This window comes from Adiantum capillus-veneris, chromosome 10 (genome assembly GCF_014529385.1).
Source record: "Adiantum capillus-veneris isolate H3 chromosome 10, ASM1452938v2, whole genome shotgun sequence".
NCBI lineage: Eukaryota > Viridiplantae > Streptophyta > Polypodiopsida > Polypodiales > Pteridaceae > Adiantum > Adiantum capillus-veneris.
This window is the reverse complement of record NC_140940.1, coordinates 107,053,384-107,060,153: the sequence shown is the minus strand read 5'-3', so window position 1 is coordinate 107,060,153 and position 6,770 is coordinate 107,053,384. Positions and strand designations below refer to the sequence as shown.

At 43.3% G+C, this 6,770-nt stretch overlaps 2 pseudogenes; both read left to right on the top strand.

The window, feature by feature from the left end:
* The first annotated feature begins 1,600 nt into the window (after window positions 1–1,600).
* LOC147449426 (fructose-bisphosphate aldolase, cytoplasmic isozyme pseudogene) lies at window positions 1,601–2,125 on the top strand (annotated as a pseudogene).
* Window positions 2,126–2,259: 134 nt separating this feature from the next.
* LOC147449425 (fructose-bisphosphate aldolase 8, cytosolic pseudogene) lies at window positions 2,260–2,632 on the top strand (annotated as a pseudogene).
* The last annotated feature ends 4,138 nt before the right edge of the window (window positions 2,633–6,770 follow it).

Sequence of the window (6,770 nt, the reverse complement as noted above, 5' to 3'; positions counted from 1 at the left end):
AGAATTCGAACCATGCAGCTGAGCACAGTGGGAGATGTGTGGATGTGTGGATATGTGTGTGTGTGTGTGTGTATGTGTGTGTGCCAATAAAAAGAGAAAAATGGTATAACCTTTCTATCACCCAAGTGTGGTAGATTGGTTATGCCATTTTCCTCTTGAATAACAAGTCTTGGTTTCAACTCCTCGACGGCTAGATTTTTAGGTCTCTTTAATTAGTTTCCTACGACGTTAAATTAAACTCTCTTCTTTTCAGGTGTGTGTGCACGCCAATAAAAAAAGGAGAAAAATGGTATAACTTTTCTTGAAGTGTGATGATTGGTTATGCCATTTCTCTTATGAATAACATGGCTTGAGTTCAACTCCTGTCGACTAGATCTTTAAGGTCTCTTGGGATACTTTCCTATGATGTTAAGACTCTCTTCTTCTTCTTCTCTCTCTCTCTCTCTCTCTCTCTCTCTATCTTTGTTTTATATATATATCTCTCTTTCTCTCTCTTTTCCTCTCTCAATGTGTGTGCATTTTTTGATTATTCATGTATGTGTGCATTTTTTTGGTTTATGCATGCTCTCTCTCTCTCTCTCTCTCTCTCTCTCTCTCTCTCTTTTCCTCTCTCAATGTGTGTGTGCTTTCTTTGATCATACATGTGTGTGTGCGCATTTTTGGTTTATGCATGATCTCTCTCTTTTCCTCTCTCAATGTGTGTGTGCTTTCTTTGTGTATGCATGTGTGTGCGTTTTTTGTTTATGCTTGTGCTCTCTCTCTCTCTCTCTCTCTCGTTCTATTTCTCTCTCTCTCAAAAACACAATGTGTGTGTGTGTGTGTGTGTGTGTGAAAGAGAGTGAGAGAGAAAGAGGGGAAGGGACCATGAGAGAGAGGAGAGGGAAGGATCATACCTGGCTCTCCTTCCTCTCCTCGTGTGTGTGTGTGTGTGTGTGTGAGAAGGAGAGAGAGAAAGAGGGGAAGGGAACATGAGAGTGAGGAGAGGGAAGGAGCATACCTGGCTCTCCTTCCTCTCCTCGTGTGTGTGTGTGTGGAGAAGAAAGAGAGAGTTAGAAGGAGAGCGTTACCTTGCTTGCTTGAGCGCGCGTCGAAAACTCAGATCTGAGATCTGAGTTTTCGGACGCTCTCGGTTATTTTTTTAGCCCTGTCGGCGTCGCTATATGCGTCACTATGAGCGTCGCTATGTTATAGGTAACATAGCGACGCTCATAGCGACGCCGTGCATTTTCATGTTTAAGCGTCGCAGTATGAGCGTCGCTAATGTTAAGCATAGCTTGTAGTGACATTAAGTCCCTTACGGAAGAGAGGTATTATGCCTACTGCTATATACCCTATATGCACAAACTGGTGGTTTCTTTTTAAAGACTTTTTTTTAAATCCTGCTAGCTCTTCGAACAGATGGATAACATGATCATCATTATCACTGTCCTTAAGCTTTCCATGGGTCTCATGATACAAAGTATTTGCTGATAAAGAAAAGAGTTTGTTGTGCCTATATACCTGCTTAGCAGTTACTGCTGGTAAACTCCATCTGGCTTGAGGAGTAGCTTCCTCTACTTCAATGCTGTCTATGAGCAGCTTCTTGAATGAAGAGATAATCATGGCCATTGCTGAAGGCATGGCCATTGCTGAAGGAAGGTTGGTAGAGTCAAACAGGCAAGCTCTCCGAGAGCTTCTTTTTACTGCCCCAGATGCCCTCCAGTACCTTTGTGGTATCATTCTCTTTGAGGAAACCCTCTATTAGAAAATAGAGAGTGGCAAGCCGTTTGTGGAGTAGTCCCCGGCATCAAGGTAGATAAGGGCACTGTCGACCTTGCAGACACTGACGGTGAGACAACCACTCAGGGACTTGACGGCCTTGCCCAACGCTGCCAGCAATATTATAATGTTGGAGCCCGATTTGCAAAGTGGAGAGCTGTGCTCAAGAATATTGGTCCAACTGAGCCATCTCCTCTTGCCATACTTGAGAATGAAAATGGGTTGGCTCGCTATGCCAGCATATGCCAAGAGAATGGTCTAGTCCCCATTCTTGAGCTTGAGATTCTTGTGGATGGGCCCCATGATATTAAGAAATGTGCTGCCATGACGGAGATTGTGCTTTTTACTATTGTCTACAAGGCTTTGAGCGATCATCATGTACGCTTGGAGGGCACCTTGTTGAAGCCAAACATGGTTACTCCTCACTCTAAAGCGCCAAAGACAACCCCTCAGGAGATAGCCAAATACAGAGTACAAGCACTTCAAAGGACGGTTCCTCCTGTTGTTCCTGGTGTTATGTTCTTGTCGGGCGGTCAAAGTGAGGAAGAAGCAACTTTGAATTTCAATGCCATGAATGAGATGGATACCAAGGATCCATGGCCACTTTCTTTCTCATTTGGACGAGCATTGCAAGCCAGCACTTGGAAGACTTGGGCTGGAAAGAAGGAAAACATTCCTGCAGCACAAGCTGCTTTGCTTGCCCGATGCAAGGCCAACTCTGAGGCTGTCCTTGGCAAGTATGCTGGAGATGCTGCTAAGGTCGTTGGCACTGATGAATCGCTTCATGTTGCCAACCTCAAGTATTAGCTCTCCTATGCTTGAGCTGTTGAGTTTTGATTGCAATGATGTTTCATGTTCTGTAATAATGTTTAGGTGCGGGGATGGCTGCAGAACGAATCAAATGGGCTATTTTTTTGAGGTTTATGTAACGGGCATCTTTATCATGATTTAATTTAGCTACAGTTTATTCCTAGTAGAGAGAGAGAGAGAGAGAGAGAGAGAGAGAGAGAGAGAGAGAGAGAGAGAGAGAGAGAGAGAGAGAGAGAGAGAGGAGAGAGAGAGAGAGAGAGAGAGAGAGAGAGAGAGAGAGAGAGAGAGAGAGAGAGAGAGAGAGAGAGAGAGAGAGAGAGAGAGAGAGAGAGAGAGAGAGAGAGAGAGAGGGCAACACAGTGTTGCGGAAGTGGAAGCAGAAGCAGCAGAAAGAAAGGAGAGGAAACCAACAGAGATGCTGCTTAAATTGGATCCCTCGTAGATAGTGGAAGGGATGACATCGGCCTTGGATTGACAATTTTGGACAGTGAGCTTGACAATAACATGCAGGCCCTTCCAGTCCATGGCAGTCTCCTTGGCAATGTCCTCTCCTACCTTCTTGGGCGACAGACCCAGAGGCCCAATCTTGGGCGCCAATGAAAAGGCAGCTCCAACCTCCCCTCCTGTTAAACGAACAAAAACCACCTCCTCATATTCTTGCTACCCTTGCTTTATCAGCCTTGCATCTTCATCGTGGGCGCAAAACATGCATCACTCAGCTTCATGTCTATCGTCTACTGGAGTTTCCGGGTGGCTCCCTCAATGGTGATGCTGAACTGGAGCAAGACTAGAACTAGGGGAGCAATTAGCACCGCTTCCCTTGTGATCAAAGCCCTGAAGGAGCCCGACGCGATAGGAAGAAGATGAATGCATTGCTACTGCTATTGCTCCTCACGGGACTGAAATAGTAGCTAAACACGCTATAATCCTTGCTCAAGAACGAGTGTTGTTGTGGTGGGCGTCTGTGCTCTGGTGTGAACACGGAATTTGAAGACGGCTGGAGTTGCTTATGATTAGTGCTAAGGGCCTTGTTAATCCACTCTGAGTTTTGTGCAACAATTATCTCTCTTCTAATCTCGAAGAGGGCGAGCTCTGACATTAGATTCTTGCCCACAATGATGAAGCCCACTGACAGAAAACCCACTAAGAGAAACAACAGAGATGGCATTGTTTGCATTTATGACATTGTTATACAGCAGATGCTCCTCATGATTGCTAGATACTTGTATAATTTCATTTTCAAAATTCCTCCTATTAATCTGACCATGCAAGCCACTGCAGCACTCGATTGCCTTTCTCTTAGTCTTCTACTTTCCTCTCAGTCCTAGCATTGGCGACAGGGTTCCGCTCCATGCTAGTGTGCCCCATGAGCTCTTAGCTGGTTTTTGACCTGCAGATTCCTCTTCCTTCTCCTTATACATTTAAGAACATCAAGCACAATGGCAACATTTCTCTTGATGATGTGATCGAGATAGCCCAGGTGATGCATCCCCGTTCAATGGCAAAGGAGCTTGCTGGCACAATAAGGAAATTCTGGGTACTACGTTTCTGTGGGTTTCTCTGTGGATGGCAGGGATCCCAAGGATTTGAAAGCAGAGATTGCCGATGGGGATGTTGAGATTCCAGAGAATTAGCTAATTAATCAATCTTAGGTACTTGCCTCTCTGGAATGTAGAGTTGCTAAAGTAAGTTTTACTTTGTGGTACTGTTGCTGGGTTTTTCTCGCAAATCATTTTTGGACAAATGTCAGCTTGTTATACTTCTAATGAGTGTCTGCTCAGCGTGTCAAAGAGAGAGAGAGAGAGAGAGAGAGAGAGAGAGAGAGAGAGAGAGAGAGAGAGAGAGAGAGAGAGAGAGAGAGAGAGAGAGAGAGAGAGAGAGAGAGAGAGAGAGAGAGAGCGCACTGGCTCACATGCTTCAGACAGTGTTTGGGAAAAATGAATTTTACAAACATCCATAGAGGAAATTTCTCAAAACAATGGCTTTTTTTACAATTGAACTCTATTTTCTTGAATTTTCAAACCGGACTTTATCCTTCTTTCCCGCCCTTCAATTAATTGTTTTGAGTTTTCAATCAACTCTTAGCACTATATTTTAGCGGACTTGAAATCTAGAAATTGAAAGAGACGCAAACTTTTTCAAAGAGTTTTGTGTGTGTGTGTGTGTGTGTGAGAGAGAGAGAGAGAGAGAGAGAGAGAGAGAGAGAGAGAGAGAGAGAGAGAGAGAGAGAAGATCCTACAAGGTAGTTTGGTTGTGCTCACACATTGCCTTGGTTTTCATGAGGACTAAAACTTAAGTGGGAGAATGTGCAAGGTGAAGTGAAAGAGAAGAAAGATAAGTCAAAAATCGAAGTAGATCTAGTTAGCTTTGGTCCCTGAAAGTGAAAAGACTTTTTCTTGGATATTCTCCAAGCTCAACATTTTGTTGTAAAGATGTTTTGTATATATGTTGAAAATAGTCGGTAATAGTGATATTGTTTCTCTTTTTCTTCTTAAGTGAGAGAGAGAGAGAGAGAGAGAGAGAGAGAGAGATCTAAGCATCTTCTATCACTTATTAGCGCTCTTCCTAGTGGACATGCATGGTAGCTCTTGGTTTGGCAAGTCTCTATCATCTGCAAAAAATGCGATGTCCATACGATGCAACCCTTTCCCTCATCCAACTAGCAAGATTTCCTTACCACCTTGTCTTAAGCATACAAAAACTCAAAAGAGATTGAAATTTTCCGCAAACAAATTATGGCCTTCTAGACATCTGCTAGATTTTTCCAAACAATAATCCAAAATGGAAAGGAGTCGCATCTTCCATCTTTGTGAACTAAGTTGTTCAATTGATCTATATTTAAATTTCCATAAAAACATATTTTTGCCAGCAATGGTGACACATGTATAAGGACGACTAGATTTGTATAATCATGATTGGGGAGCAATGGTGCTGACATTTAGTGTTTGGGTTTAGAGAAATCTGTGTGTGTGTGTGTGTGTGTGTGTGTGTGTGTGTGTGTGTGTGTGTGTGTGTGTGTGTGTGTGTGTGTGTGTGTGATATCTCTTTTTAGAAAAGAAGTATATATATGCGTGAGAAACTCGCTTGATAACTTTGCTCGGTTTTGAGCTTGCTCAGATAAGTTCGCTCGATGTTTGGTAGAACTCTTCCCACAGGTGTTCTCCCCACTGGTACAGTCAACAAAATAGGCCAAAAAAAACAGTTGCTGTATATGCATAGGCAAGCCCAAGGCCCACAACAAAGCCCAGGTGTATCAGTTACAGTTATGTAGCAACTTTTTACAGAGCCGACCCCTACATTACCTGTAGGTACTCCCTTCAAAAAGACCATTTCTTTGCTTCAAATGCTAAGCCATATGGCTCAAAAAGTTTGTGTCTCTATGTCTAAGAAAAATACACAGTATATAACTCAGACGACAACCTTCTTCATTTACCATGCAAGGTACTGCAACAACACTTAAACAAAAACCGAAGCTTTGTAGTAAGGTCCCTGTGTTACTTGAGCTGCAAGCTCCATTTTAGCAGGTTCAAACCGAAGCTTTGTAGTAAGGTCCCTGTGTTACTTGACCTGCAAGCTCCATTTTAGCAGGTTCAGACAGTAGCAAAAAAAAGAGCAGAAAGAAAGACCTACTCTAGGGCTAAGTGAGGGCCAGAGTATGCCCTCACCTCAGTATATATAGGATGTCATGCACGCTCCCAGAGCCAACGAGTTGAATGCAATCGGCCGCCCTCAACTGCGCGAGCCTGTAGGCGCCATTGCCTGGGGAAGGTGATAGAGAGTGGACAGGGGCCGCCTATCCCATGTAATGATTTCACTTCACGCTTTGGTTTAAGCAGGGGCCAAGTCCCCTTATGAGGCAGTTTGTAATAGTATGGCAGAAAAGGGGCTCCTTTATTATGCAACCATAAGGGGGGGGGGGGGGGGGGGTGTTGTTTCTTTTGGGGAGTTTTTCTTTAAAAAATCACTTATGACCATTATACTAGTGTGTGTGTGTGTGTGTGTAAGTAATTATGTATGTATACACACACACACATATGTATATATACATGTATTTATATATATGTGTGTGTGTGTGTAAGTAATTATGTATATATATATTTGTGTGTGTGTGTATGTATGTATGTATATATCTATACATGCACACACACATACATATAGACACACACACACACACACACACACACACACACACACACACACAC